This window comes from Notolabrus celidotus, chromosome 6 (assembly GCF_009762535.1).
Source record: "Notolabrus celidotus isolate fNotCel1 chromosome 6, fNotCel1.pri, whole genome shotgun sequence".
In the NCBI taxonomy this organism is placed as follows: Eukaryota; Metazoa; Chordata; class Actinopteri; order Labriformes; family Labridae; genus Notolabrus; species Notolabrus celidotus.
This window is the reverse complement of record NC_048277.1, coordinates 32,274,270-32,289,940: the sequence shown is the minus strand read 5'-3', so window position 1 is coordinate 32,289,940 and position 15,671 is coordinate 32,274,270. Positions and strand designations below refer to the sequence as shown.

Here is a 15,671-nt window from a genome sequence, read left to right as displayed (position 1 = left end):
CCGGAAACTACATAGACGCCAATACAAAGAAGACGATCTTTGCAGCATTAACAAACATGTTTACAGCCTGGTTCAAAAAACAGCTTGGGTCTAAATAAATACATTTCTCTATCAGCTCACACTGTACGGGGGTGAATTTTTTCTTTTCAAAGAAAGTCAAGTGAAACAAAAACATCCTTAACTCAAAGTCAAAGCTGTTTCTTCTTCAACTGCAACTTGAAAAGACAAGCACACACATTGCATTCCTCCACAGTTCATGTTCAGGTATTTCATGCTCATAGCAGCTTTGGACTTGGACCTGTTGGCAAACGCGGTTGATACAGCGTCTCTCTAACATGCACGAGCGTCCTGCCCTCCGCATGTGAGGCCTTGACCCTGCAGGGTGGAGGTGGGGAGGAAAGATGGAGACAGACTCTCATGATAAAAGCTGACTTCCCCTTATCCACCGCCCTGCCCTCCCTCCAGCTCTTCTCTCCCTTTAATGTCTGGCTGTGGATGTCACAATGTCAAATCATGTCTCCACCTCAGGGCAGAGCAAGAGGCCAGGGCAGGAGAAAGATGGAGGAAGAAGTTGGTCTCTTCTTAGACTAATATACTACTTTACAGATGTAGTGCTGAGCTGAGCTGTCCTTGTGCCTGGATATCCAGGTGAATCTGAACCAAGCGGCAACCTCCGGTCTCGAAATATGAAGCACATGTGGAAGTGCTATAAACTGCAATTCATTGAGCATCCGCTTGAGGCTGGCTGCAGAAACACCGGAAACCACATACACACCAATTCAAAGAAGACGATCTTTGCAGCATAAATAAACATGTTTACAGCCTGGTTCAAAAAACGGCTTGGTTCTACGTAGCTAATTCAGAAGATATTAAGATTACAAGTTTTTGCCCAAATAAGGACATGACTGACTTGACCGACAGGCAGGAACACATAGCTGTTGGCTAGGAGGCTCAAACCCTGCCTCTTTACGTCACACTTTTTTGGATGAGTGCGTTTCCAATATGGCTGCCGCCGACGATTGGCTTCAAAACAGCGCTCAGGAATAGATGGGTGACGTCACGGATACTACATTCATCACTTATACAGTCTATGATAGCATACACAATTAGGGATGCACCGATCCGATCCTGGTATCAGATATCGGCTAGATCGGACTCAAAAAGCTAGACCGGATATCGGTGACAAAGGGCCGATATATAGTGCCGATCTATATGGCAGATCTATTCATCTCAAATCTATGTTTTTCTGTGTTTACAACAGCCATGTGCGTCTCCTACGTCGTCAGCGCCGGCCGTGTGTTTTTTAACCTGGTGGAGCATGATGGAGGAGGCTCTGCAGCTTAGGTGCATGCTTCTTTTGCTAACAACTCCCCAGGAACATTTGCAGCGGTAATGTTTCGACGGATGGCAGTCGCGCTGAAAAATATGATGGGAGCCCAAGGAGGAAGGTCAGCTGTAGCTTACTGCAAAGAAGCAAGAAACCTTCTATAAATGGATTCAAAGTGTGAAAAAACGGTCAGCTTATTGGATTTAATTGTTCCGACAGAGTCAGAAAAGCCTGAAGTTGCCAAAGCATGATTCTATCCTCACATTAAGGAATATAAATTGTCAAATCAATACCAGGATCGGATCGGCTACTATCAGCATCGGCAGATACCAAATCCCAGGTATTGATATCGGTATCTGGACCTAAAAAGTGGGATTGGTGCATCCCTATACACAATGCTCTGCAATACTCTGCTTAAACGCTTGTAGGCAGTGTGATTTCTATGGTTATCAGATCGCCTCCTTCTTGTCCTGCTACGTTTCTTGCTAGCTCCAGAGGGGGCACAGGCGACTCTGAGCACATTATATTAAACTGGAGCTGCTCAAAGTTGCCATTGATCATGCAGCAATCATCATGAAGAAGAAAAAGGCAGGACATTTCGGAGGAGAAGAAATATATGTATGGTAATGTACAATTGATGTACAGCAACTCATGTATAAATGCATGAAATATGATGCTTCCCAGTGGACCAATCACAGAGCTTGAGGTCTGTCTTGTTTCAACACGTAAATACATTTTTGAGGAGGTTCACGTCAGTCAGGAAAAAAAAGGTTGATTATTAAAAGGCAGCAGCGGTGTTGATTAGAGACAAACTATTTTTGACTCAAGTGTTGTACTCCAACACTTCAGCTCCTCCATAACACCCCACAACAGATGATAATAGACTTCTCTTACACAGCCACAGGAGGTCAGAGGACAACGTAATGTTTACGTCATCTCAAGAGTTTGAACACAGAACCTGCGCTGCGGTTATTTCAGTGAGAGCTCAAGGTGGTCTCAAGATGGCCGGAGTGTTGCATGAGGAGGAGATGGAGAGAGAGATGAGCTGCAGCCATCCTCAATACGAGTGTGTGATTGGATATCATGTCTCTGATTGGTCGTCCTTTACCGTGTGCGAGTGATCTGTTCTGCTCTTCCTGAAGAATGGATCACATGTTCTTACAGGAGCATTTGCACAGTGTGACAGCTTGCTAACGTTTATATGACACCAAACACAAACTAAAGATGATGCTACACCAACAGATTAACTTGTGAGTTGGTAGTCAGTGTATTTTTGCGTCACTGTGCCCTTGATAGAATCTTACAGTCCTGCAGAACACTGGTCCCTTTAAATTACATGACTGGTAATTTGAGAACGTCTTAACGCAGACAGGAGCTGATAAAATGTCCGAACACCAGGTGTTTTTATTTATCATAATTAATCCAATGTTCTCTGAAATAATACTCACAGTGATTAATCGGTGGTGGAGGTTCTATATTGCAAAATCAAATTAAATCAGGATCAGATAGTCATGAATTAAAAAAGCACACATGTTCCAGGTCCAGTGCAAGCCGACAGCTTCAGCACGGGTGTAAAATGTTAGATTAGGGCAGGTGGCTGCATGCCAGGCGACACTTTCACACATTTAACAAGGCCAACACGTGAGGGGCAAATAGAAGGACTGGTCTTCCCTTCACACCTTCTTCAGACCCAATTCTCAGTCAGAGACTCCCTTTTTTGAGCAGAGACTTCCTTTTTATATCTAATCATTCTTAATCATACAGTTCCTACTTACTTAAAGGTACAGTGTGTAGAAATTTGATTATTTAGTGATGCCTAGCGGTCAGATTTTGAATTGAAACACTCCATGGCTCAACTCTCTGACTGGTGAAGCGACAATGGCCTTCAAGGACAAGAAGCTGCTTTGATGCATGATAAGTATGATCCTCCTTTTGCCAAAAACCTCTATCAATACGAATTATTTTGCTGCTAAATACTACTCTCTTCTTCCTCAACGTCCAACCTGTGCATGTTGGACAGCCACTCACTGAATATAAAAACACGTATGTGACTTGTTTGGTCATTCTGTGCAAGCGGCAAGCTCCAGAGTTGATGCCAATGCATAAGTGTCAAAAACTGCAGTTCCTCAAGTGTCCTCTTGAGGCTGGCTCCAGAAGTAACGGAAACCACAAACACACAAATTAAAAAAAGCTGATCTTTACGTGGCAATTTTGAAGATATCATGATTACGAGTTTTCCATTATGAGAGGCACAGCTGACTTGATTGACAGGCAGGAACACTGTAGCTGTTGGCGAGGAGGCTCAAAGCCCGCCTCTTTACGTCACACTCGCTCGACAGCAGTCATGTTGAGTTCAACATTTCAAATATGGCTGCCTCTGCCAAAACAGACCTTCAGAAACAGATGGGTGACGTCACGGATACTACGTCCATTATTTATACAGTCTATTAGCTCTGTGGTACACAGGTGATTATAAACCAATTTAAAAACATACCTATAAAGACATCATATTCCTAGCTGAGTCTTTTCTGCTAAATACCGCTAATTACTACAAACTGTACCTTTAAAGGTGACATATCACGCTTTTTTCATCAATATATATTGGTCTAAGAGGTCCCCAAAACATGTCTTTAAAGTTTATGCTCAAAAAAACCCTTTGAAATCAGATTTTGGCATGCCTGAAAAACCCTCTTCTTCAGTCCTCCTCAGAACACTCCGTTTTCTCTCTGACCACGCCCCCTCAGGAAGTGGATGTGCCTCGGCTGTCCAGCACGTTGATCTAATGTTTACATGTTGGCTGAATATACACGGCTGCTCAGAGATCACGTTACTTCAACCCTCTGAATCTGATCCAGAATCTGATCCTGACGGAGAGGCGCCTGTAGCAGGACCTTCCTGAAGGATTGGTCACAGATTTAGTGTTTCTTGTTGTTTTATTTATCAGTATGACGACTTGTGTCTTGGTACACAGCTACGAACATGTAGCTATGTGGCTATGCTAGCTAGCGCTAGCACTTATCCATGATAAATAAAAATCATCCACTAGATCTTCAAATCTGCAGACGTGGGGAGTAAAACCGACCTCTACCAGAAAGGCAGCAGGACCTTTCTGAAGGATTGGTCACAGATTTAGTGTTTCTTGTTGTTTTATTTGTCAGTATGTCGTCGTGTGTCTTGGTACACAGCTACAGCTACAGCTATGAACATGTAGCTATGTGGCTATGCTAATTAGCGCTAGCACTTATCCATGACAAATAGAAATCATCCACTAGATCTTCAAATCTGCAGACGTGGGGAGTAAAACCGACCTTTGTGTTTATTAAGACAGCCTACAACTAGCATGCCTCCCTCCTAAGCTCCTTGTTAGCAAACATTTGTGCAGGTAATGAAAAACGGAGGAGGGATTCAGTATTATTTTATACAGTCTATGGGCTGAACAAGCTCCGAACTCTGACTCCGTGACAGACCGGATATTGTTGTGACGTAACAAAAACACGGAAGTCTGAAACGGCTCGTTTCACACACATTTACAGAAAGGTGGAGAAATCAAAACAGGGGCAGAATGGATTTTTTTCATTCTCGGGGGGTTTGTAGACATGCCAGGGACACATATTTCAGGTAGAGAACCATTAAAAAGTCAATTTTGCATGATATGTCACCTTTAATTATTTATTTACAATAGGAACCTTTTTGGGTGATGAAAGACTAAATTAACTTGATTTAATTTGATGTGACACAACTTTAAACTACGCCATAAATCACAACCTCTGCTAGAATGAGTTTTAAACTACATATGAGCTAGAAAAGATAATAAAAAGTGCAGTTAGCTTCACTCTCCATCTGCTCTTAGTTTATTATGACATCTTTGTAATTGTCAAGCAAAACTTCCCCCATACATCCACATTCCACTGCATGTTTTCTCTACTTGAAAAAATACTATTTGTGCAGTATTTTTGCTGTTTTGCTAAATGCAGGGCTCAACTGGGGAAAAAAAGCACCTGAAGCTAACAAGGTTTTATGAGTAATATTTACAGAGCAGCTCCAAATATTAAAAACATTTGCATTCATCAGAGCTGGACAGATCACAGCCTTCTCCTGTCGTGACTAAAGGGTTTGATGAGATGATGTTTTTGGCGGAAACACCAAACCATAGATCTAAAGAGACGGGAATTTTAGAAATCCCAAACATGCCAATTGTTAATACAAAAATATCTACCGAGGCAGCTTTAAATGGGCTGTATTGCTTCACTGAGGCAGTGCCATGGTTGGGGATTATTGTTCTTTGAAGGGAGTTGAATCTTGTAGCTTTGACTCACTCTTTTTTTTTCTTTCTTTTTTTGTTGATGTTTTAGGTTTTTAAGTCTTGTAACTGGCTGCTTCACATTATGAATGAACACTAAAAGTAAAATAATAGGTATCTTTGGTACTCATCCAGTCATATCTTCACTCTCAAAGGCAGAGGCTGACTCTGTCGCTTTTGTCACCTTGCTTGCCAGACGCTTAATATTACTCAGATGGAAAGATGCACACCCACCTACCTCTGCACACTGGATACGGGACGTTCTCTATTTTTTTAAATTAGAGAAAATGAAGTATTCCATGAGAGGCTCAACAAAGACTTTTAATAAAATATGGAATCCCTTTTGGAATTACATTAAAGAAAAAATTAACCTGCCTGCAATTCCAAGTGATTAGCTTCTGCTCTTTTAAAGCTAGGGTTGGTAGTCTCGGAAAACCAGCATGAATTTGAATGTAGCTTTTCCTCATGACTCCGTCTAACCCCTCCCCTCCTCCCTCAGAGCTCCTCCAAAACGACGCCCCCCCGCTCACATGCACGAGCGCCGCTGATTCTCGACCATATGATCGTGACTGATTCAAAACCGGTCCTCACCAAAACATTATTATAGTGAAAGTAAAAAACACAAACAAACATGGCTGCTGTTAGTACTCACAACTGTCATGCTAGCATTATCCAGTTGTACCGGTGACACGATATCAGGAGTTAAGTTATAACACATATAATACTGTAACAACTCTACTGTTTGTTAAACGTGTTCAGTGTAGATGCTCTTCATTCCTACAGTGTTGACGGTCAGTGAAGGCATCAGGAGAGGTGTAGAGTGTGCGAGTGGGAGAGAGGAGAGGAGAAGTTTTTCATTCATTCAAACATTGATTGTTGCTTTGTTGGTTGGCGTGATCACGGCCGACAGTGACCGGTTATTAAAACTCAACGTGTTCACGAATCGGCTCGTCATCCCTACAGCGTCCGGACGGACGCTACAGTACATATATATTTTCTGTAGGACTTACTGAACGTCATTAATTATTCTGCTTGTTGGTGAGAGCTTTTTAGACTCTGATCCGGACTACAGTCCTGAGCAAAGCACCTCATCGGGTCAGAGGGGACAGGCCCGAGGACGAGCGAGAGGGGCAGTAAATAGAGTCAGGGGAAGTAGAGGCAGGAGACGGGGACTCGGAGGAGTGCACGCCGGGGAAATGTACGCGCAGGAGGAGGGCAGAACGGCTGGACGGGATTTGATTGGTTTAAAATTTGGGGAGCCAAAAAACGGTGATTGGTTGGTGTTTTCCCAGGTTTACTCCGGCTGTAGATAGCAGGTTTTTTTCACTCTTTTTTAGGAACACATTATGTATTCATTGCCATCAGGACATAAAGATCATTTTAACCAGTATGACAAAAAGTGTATCTAAATCTGATTACCAACCCCAGCTTTAATTCAGAAATACTGCAACCTCACTCAGTCCTCACAGGACTCCAGGCACCTAAAATGACATTGCCTACATGTTTTTTTCTGTTTGTTTGTTTTTGTTTTTTTTCTTCTACAGGGTTAGTTTATCTTAATGTAAATTGCATATTTCACATTGTTGCTGATTGATTCCAACCTCCAAAATGTCTCTTTTTGTGTATGCATTTATCTGTTTGTTTTGTATCTGTCTATGAGAAAGTTATAATAAAAAAAGTGAAAACATTTTTTTTTATTATTATTAAAATTGTAAATTGAAGTGACGTGCAGCAGGTAGGAGTGTTTCCTCTGCTTGAAAACATGTCGAGGTGTTTTAAATGAATGATAATCACTACCCTGCGTTATTTTAAACGAACATATCAAAGGCAGCATCTCTTACTTTGTAAACTTGTATCCATGATCTCCTCAGTTGCTCAGTAACATCACCATCACCACATCAGCTCAGCTTGAATTGTAATAAATTCATGACAGCATCATTTCATCAGTATTTTACTCGTGAAAATATCTCTTAAATGTGTAAATAAAGGAAACAGCCTGATGTGATGGGTTTCAGTAATCCTCCAGGGGAGTAAAGAGCTCAGTTAATGATGTCTGTGCAGAGGTACCAAACATTCTTCAAGTCTTCATTCTTCTACCTGACTGAAAAATAACTCCTCTGCCACCACCTGCCATCACTGCCACTCCGCCTCGTCTCAGATTGTTTGGTATTAAGTGGATTCATCTGTCCTTTCATGCTCTGCTCCTTGGACTAAGTGCCCCCACGTAACGCCCACGCTCTGCAGTCTTCCATCAGCCCTGATGAAATAAGGTGAGAGAGTGCAGTCCCAGCTGGTGCTCCCCCCAACCCCACATCATCTTCAAGAGGTTTCAGAGCCACTTGTTCTGTGTTTTAAGAAAAATAAAATCACCCTGAGAGAAAAGAAAAGCACAGTGGTCCTGCTGTTTCGTAAACAGACGCCAGTCACAGAGCCAGGAAATAATGTCAGAATTCCTCGTGAGTGTATTGAGGAAAAATAAACCTCCTAAACTCAGATTTATTTGACTTAATTTGACTATTTTTTGACTTAATTTGACTATTTTTTGGACTGGAAGAATATATAAGTTAATTTGAGACCATTTTTGATGATAGGTTTGATGTGAACAAGCCAGACAAGCCAGCACAAAGCTCTAAACTCTACCCAATCCAACACCTTTATCATGAAATGGAACACACAGTACTGTGAGCAATCTCCAGATCCAGTTTCAATCTCTCAGACAGTCTTTATGTAAGCATGGAGGCTCTTACAGTAGCAGATTAACGCACACTGTGTGCCCGTCCATATACTTTTAAATCTGAATATCTGGACAGCAGGGCGTATGGTACGACATGTGGTAATTGTTAATTATCACCTTTGTTATGTAGGTGTCACACACAGCGGGTCAGTGAAGGGTGTATGATCATGAATGTGCAGGCTGCTGGACATGAAGAAAGGGATTGATTGAAAGATGGAGAGCGAAGCTGTGAAAGAAAAAAAAAAACGAGTGGAGTCATACAAGCTCCATGAAAAAGGGACGTATGCCTCAGGATGATGTGGCACTTCAACCAGCAGATGGCGTAGTAATCCAAGAGTTCAGAACTACTTCATTTGAGCTTTCTCATCCTCTCTTATGTTTGCATGAACACATTATTGCCACAACTATTTGGAAACCTAGATGCAACATCAATATGTGACTGAAGCAGTTAGATTCTTGAAATGATTCAAGAAAACTTACTTCTGTTTTTATTCCAAGGCTTTCAAATAGGAGTGCACATAAATCAATCTTTTTATCTATCAATCAGATGTTATTTGTAAAGCGCTTTCCATACAATGACATTGCAACACAAAGTGCTGTACATAGTAACAACTTAAAATAGAATGAATTTAAAAAAATGTTTTAGATGTCCTTATCCCAACCCTACAATCCTAAAGTTAAGAACACGATATATGCACACACAAAAAATAAATAAGAAGGAGGAGGAGGAGGAGGAGGAGGAGGAGGAGGAGGAGAAGAAGAAGAAGAAGAAGAAGAAGAAGAAGAAGAAGAAGAAGAAGAAGAAGAAGAAGAAGAAGAAGAAGAAGAAGAAGAAGAAGAAGAAGAAGAAGAAGAAGAAGAAGAAGAAGAAGAAGAAGAAGAAGAAGAAGAAGAAGAAAGAAGAAGAAGAAGAAGAAGAAGAAGAAGAAGAAGAAGAAGAAGAAGAAGAAGAAGAATGAAAAATAAAAAATAAGATGCTGAAAGAACTGAGGAACTTAGGACTAAGTATAGAGTATTAATACATATGCATCTTTGCTGTATTAATCTTAGCCTTTCTTACCCTCAGGTGTGTATAAAGTACACATTTTAGAATGCAAAAAATTCAGATGACTGCTGTTAGATAATAATAATAATAATAATACTATATAATAATATAATAGTGGTAATAATCCTTGGAGCAATTGGAGAGTTGTCAGTTCAAGTTTGGGGGGATAAGAGAAGGAACAAGCAAAAAAATAAAAAAATAAAGTAGATTGAGAAAAATATAAAATTAAAAAAACCTTTTTTTTATAGCTTTATTCTTATTGTTTTCCTCTCAACCATAAATGATTGAAGTGTGTGCCTGTGTGAATAAAGTGTCTTAACTTTGATCCCTGAAGGGAGTGATACTGAGACTATGCCGCCCTCTAGTGGACTCACTACAAAACACCTGATTTTAAACCCCAAGACCCCCCACTGTATTTTTGATCATTTCCCCACACATTCATATTCTAGTACGCTACAGATTCATGTCACATAAGTGTTATTTAATGTGCACATGTGAACAATATCTCTGGCTTCCTCCAGCCTGTATGTCCCTGCTCCTCCTGTGTATATTTATAGTGTGTATGAACCACCTGGAGACAAACCAAACACACTCATGTCAGATATATTGACCGCTGTGGGCTGCAGGGAGCCGGGCTGCAGTTTGTTTTGGCCACCACACTGCAGGGAACCTTCCTCCCCTGTCTGCTTTAACTGGAGAAGACATTTATGTGTAGAGGTAACAACATTAGCGCATGATTCATATTCTGTCTCTGTGGACCAATTTCTGCTCCTGAAAAATGCAGATATTTATACGACAATGTTCTTTATGGTATTGTGCTTTCTTTACGTGAATGGGACACCTTTTTGGCTTTGGGACAAGACAGAGATCTGACACATTTCAATGTAAAGCGATGACCTATTGACCTTTGTTTTCCTCTTCTTAATGAATTCTTATAATTGGAATTCACCCTAACGTCTGATTATTTCACCCAGGCTGGTTTGAATCCATTAAAAAAGCACTACTTTTGAACTTTGATCGTCATACTGACTTTAATTTTAATTTTAAAAATACTTAATAAAACAATTTCTTGAAATAGAAAAAATAAACAAAAACCTGGTAAATTCACTGTAGAAAAAAAACTGATTAATGTCTGTCAGGCTGAAAACTCTTATCTCCAAAACAACAGCTTTTCAGGAAATTAAAGAAAAAGTGATTTTTAAATAACAAAACACTGAGAGGGATTCAGTCACAAGCTCTTTTTTATGCTTTTCAGCTCTCACAGTGTTCAGCCCCAGCTCTGCTCACAGCAGAACTTTGTTTTGATTGGTCAGCATGCTGGCAATGCGGCCAATCACATGTGAGGATATAGGATATAGCTGATGGAGGGGATGGCTTCATCTGTTCCTTCTGAGAGGGTTAGGGTTAGGGTTAGGGTTCTTCTCAAAGACAGGGCAAATTCTCACTGAGAGGAGAAATCGGATCAGCCCATCCAAGCTGAGGCATCAGATTTTTCTCAATGCCAACCTGCAATGAGGACATTATAATGATGCTTGCGGGTTCTGTTTGCTTGAGTTTGGTTCTGGTTCTGTTTGCTTGAATTGGTTCTGGTTCTGTTTTCTTGAGTTTGGTTCTGGTTCGGTTCTGGTTCGGTTCTGGTTCGGTTCTGGTCCAGTTCGGTTCTGGTCCAGTTCGGTTCTGGTTCGGTTCTGTTCTGGTTCAGTTCGGTTCTGGTTAAGTTCGGTTCTGGTCCAGTTCGGTTCTGGTCCAGTTCGGTTCTGGTTCAGTTGGGTTCGGTTCGGTTCTGGTTCGGTTCTGTTCTGGTTCAGTTCGGTTCTGGTTAAGTTCGGTTCTGGTCCAGTTCGGTTCTGGTTCAGTTGGGTTGGGTTCGGTTCTGGTTCGGTTCTGGTTCGGTTCTGGTTCGGTTCTGGTTCGGTTCTGGTTCTGTTTGCTTTGAGTTTGGTTCTGGTATTGTTTGCTTAAGTTTAGTTCTGGTTCTAACCCTAACCCTAATCCTAACCCTAACCCTAATCATAACCCTAACCCTAACCCTAACCCTAATCCTAACCCTAACCCTAACCCTAATCCTAACCCTAACCCTAACCCTAATCCTAACCCTAACCCTAACCCTAATCCTAACCCTAACCCTAATCCTAACCCTAACCCTAACCCTGACCCTAATCCTAACCCTAACCCTAATCCTAACCCTAACCCTAATCATAACCCTAACCCTAATCCTAACCCTAACCCTAACCCTAACCCTAATCATAACCCTAACCCTAATCCTAATCCTAACCCTAACCCTAACCCTAATCCTAACCCTAACCCTAACCCTAATCATAACCCTAACCCTAATCCTAACCCTAACCCTTACCCTAATCCTAACCCTAACCCTAACCCTAATCCTAACCCTAACCCTAACCCTAATCATAACCCTAACCCTAACCCTAATCCTAACCCTAACCCTAACCCTAACCCTAATCCTAACCCTAACCCTTACCCTAACCCTAATCATAACCCTAACCCTAACCCTAACCCTGATCCTAACCCTAGCCCTAACCCTAATCATAACCCTAACCCTAATCACAACCCTAACCCTAATCAGAACCCTAATCACAACCCTAACCCTAACCCTAACCCTAATCCTAACCCTAGTCACAACCCTAACCCTAATCAGAACCCTAATCACAACCCTAACCCTAATCAGAACCCTAACCCTAACCCTAATCACAACCCTAACCCTAATCAGAACCCTAATCACAACCCTAACCCTAACCCTAACCCTAATCCTAACCCTAGTCACAACCCTTACCCTAATCACAACCCTAATCACAACCCTAACCCTAATCAGAACCCTAACCCTAATCCTAACCCCAATCACAACCCTAACCCTAATGAGAACCCTAATCACAACCCTAACCCTAACCCTAACCCTAATCACAACCCTAACCCTAATCAGAACCCTAATCACAACCCTAACCCTAACCACAACCCTAACCCTAACCACAACCCTAACCCTAACCACAACCCTAACCCTAACCCTAATCAGAACCCTAACCCTAATCAGAACCCTAATCACAACCCTAACCCTAACCCTAATCAGAACCCTAATAACAACCCTAACCCTGACTACAACCCTAACCCTAATCACAACCCTAATCACAACCCTAACCCTAATCAGAACCCTAATCAGAACCCTAACCCTAATCACAACCCTAACCCTAACCCTAATCAGAACCCTAATCACAACCCTTACCCTAACCCTAACCCTAATCCTAACCCTAATCACAACCCTAACCCTAATCAGAACCCTAGGGTTAAGGTAAGAATAGTTTTGTAACAGAATAAATGCACAAAACTGGTCAATTATAAGTCTTCTCATAAAAACACTGTATGCAAAAGGGTTTTCAACACAAACCATTATTTTTTGCAAAGCTAAGGTGAAACATACGGCTACAAAAGATCCTAAATTAAGAGCCGTTTCGGGAGTCGAGTTAAAAGAGCCGGCTCTTTTTTGGGAGTCAAGTTAAAAGAGCCGGCTCTCTGAAATCCCATCACTAAAGCACATGCTTACTACCATTTGCACTCTTAGTTGCCCTTGGAACTATTTGTATTGTAAAACGTATCAATGTAAATACCTCAGACCTGTACCACAGTGATAAACAGATAACACCTCAATTTGAATCAAGTAAATACCACTTGTATACTTTAAAACAGAGGGTCATTTTATTCCTTGTGGACTCAACATGACAGCATTTATACTTTTCAAGTAATTGATCTTAAACGCTTTCAGAAAATTAACAGTAGCAAGACTCACATATCCCTTTGAGCCACTAAATGGTATCATAACAATGGTGTTCATGCTGTTTTGTAATGACACAGCACAATTTTATAATTTATTAGAAATTTATTAGAATTATTTCATGGACCCCCACGCTATGGTTCGCGGATCCCCAGGGGTCCCAGGACCCCACTTTGAGAACAACTGCTGTAGAGTACTCTTTGTATTTGTGAAGCGCTTTGTAAGCCGTGGTTTTCAAGAGGTGCTATATAAATAAAGGTATTATTATTATTATATATTTATTTTGCCTTTAGGAGGTAGGACAGCTGCAGAGAGACAGGAAATGTTGAGAGTAGAGAGTAGGGGAAAGCCATAGTCCTTGCCACAGCGGTAGGTAGTTCCACTCCCAGCCACCACCCTTTGCTACAATGTCCAAACAAATAGCTATTAAAATAAATTTGGTTTCTGTGTCTGTTTTTAGGTAAAGAGCAAAACTGGTGCAATATGCAAAGGCATCACAGTCTAGGTCTTCGATTACAGTAATAGGAGAAAAAGACAACACAACATTAGACTGATTTACTGCTGTAAAATGAGCCTGTCACATATTTGATAGTTTAATGACACTGTAGTCTTTCACTTCATGGTACAACACTGAGGAGGGGCAGCCTTTTAAGTGATGTCAGTCAAAGCTCATGTGCAGCAGGGAGATGACATCACTGATTAGGTAATAGTCAGTCAGATTCTGCATTGGTTATAGTGGATTGGACTACATTTACCAAGGGACCCTGCATGAAGCTTTCCCACAATAACACTGCCAGTAATGCCCTGCTTTCTTTAGGGGTACACACCAACAATATAACCATGCAAACACACAATACACTCCCATACACTCCACAAACCTAGCTCCGTCCTCCCCCTGACACACACTCACATATCTCTGGGAACTGGACTCCAGCTTTGACTGACAGGCAGCAGCGCAGAGTCCAGGTCCAGCCCAGCTCTTCCTAATTGGATTTGTGAGGCATCCCGCCGCAGGCCTCTAATAGCCTCTTGTAAGCCACCTCGGGGCCCAAACTTGGCCCGAATCCTCCCCACACTGAGAATAAGTTACCTCCTGAAAAGCATTTTTGGCTTCAAACCCCAAGTCCTCTGAGATATTAGGCACTTGTAGATTTTGAGGAACTTTGACAACAATGTCAGAACAACAGGACAAATACATGGAAGAGAAAGGGAAATTAAAAAAAAGGGGGAGAAAGCCAAGTGTTTGTGGTCTTAAAATTTGGAGCGTGACTTTATCTGACTTCCTGAACAAGGCAGTGTTTAACATTTAAAGCCACATAAGAAAAGAGACATTAAACTGATGTCAGGAGTCATCAGAGAGACTTCAGTAAATCACAGGTTAGTTTAGAGGGAGCTTTTGATTCAGTCAAACAGGCTGTTATTTTTTAATATTATAATTTTGATATAAATATTACTACTGCTAAAATATGATTAATAACCCTGATACAGCCTAATAAAAAATATGCAAAATCCAAGCACAATTAATTCCGTGCAATACTTTTGATTAAAAAAAGCATGCAAAAAATTATAAAAACAACACAAAATTGAAACACCACAGAAAGCATGTGTGGATTTACAACATCTTATCTGAGCAACAAAAAAAACACAGCAGCATTGTTTTGTTGAAAATTGTATTATAGAAACAACACACATGCATTCTGTTAACTCGCTCGCAGTTTAAGGCGAACCAAGAGAAAGTTAGCATTTCACATATTTAACATTTAGCTTGCAGAACTAACTTACCTGTTTAATGCTCTCCACTTAGTCCTCTTTCATCCGTCCCTCTCGCCTTTCTCCTTGTCCTCCACCTGGGGCTTTATCTTCACCTCTTTAAGAGTTAGCATCCTCAACGAAACAATTAACTCTAAAGTTGTGAGGCCATGCTTTTCCTTTAGCAAAACATGTCAACACTATTTTAAACTCTTAGACAAAAAACTGTCAAATTAATGTTTGTTTGAATACATTTAATCAAACTTCAGTGATACTAGAGAGACCCTGGAATCATGTCAGAAGACCAGCTGCAAAGTTCAGCCGTCATGCGCACTTTCGTCACTGAGACTTTATTGGGAAATCAATTAAGGCTGATGATATCTGATATTAGGGTATTTGGATTTGTTTGAGCACGTCTGTAGTGTTTAGCATTGTATTATTTACAAATGTTTAATAAAATGAATAAATGAATAAATAAATAAAATGCAAAATAATAATAATAAAAAAATAAAACATAAATAGGCTGTTGATGGTCCAAGTAGAGGACAAATTCAAAACGAAAGAAAACTAAACAAATGTTTGACTTGCAATAACGTGGGTAAATATTTAAAAACTTTTTTTTTTAAAGTGAATGAGAAAAGGAATTCAAAGTTGGAACATTTAATAAAAGAGCTCCACGTCCCCCCCTTTTTTTTATTGAAATATGTTTTTGTTATGTAGCAAATATCTTACACA

The 15,671-nt window shown here is 40.8% G+C and overlaps 1 long non-coding RNA gene across 1 annotated transcript in view; it reads right to left on the bottom strand.

The window, feature by feature from the left end:
- Nucleotides 1-15,246, bottom strand: part of LOC117814902 — a 55,499-nt gene extending 40,253 nt beyond the window's left edge. Inside the window, exon 1 of the long non-coding RNA XR_004631665.1 lies at nucleotides 14,970-15,246. This is a non-coding gene — a long non-coding RNA (uncharacterized LOC117814902). The remainder of the gene's footprint in view (nucleotides 1-14,969) is intronic.
- Nucleotides 15,247-15,671: the final 425 nt, after the last annotated feature.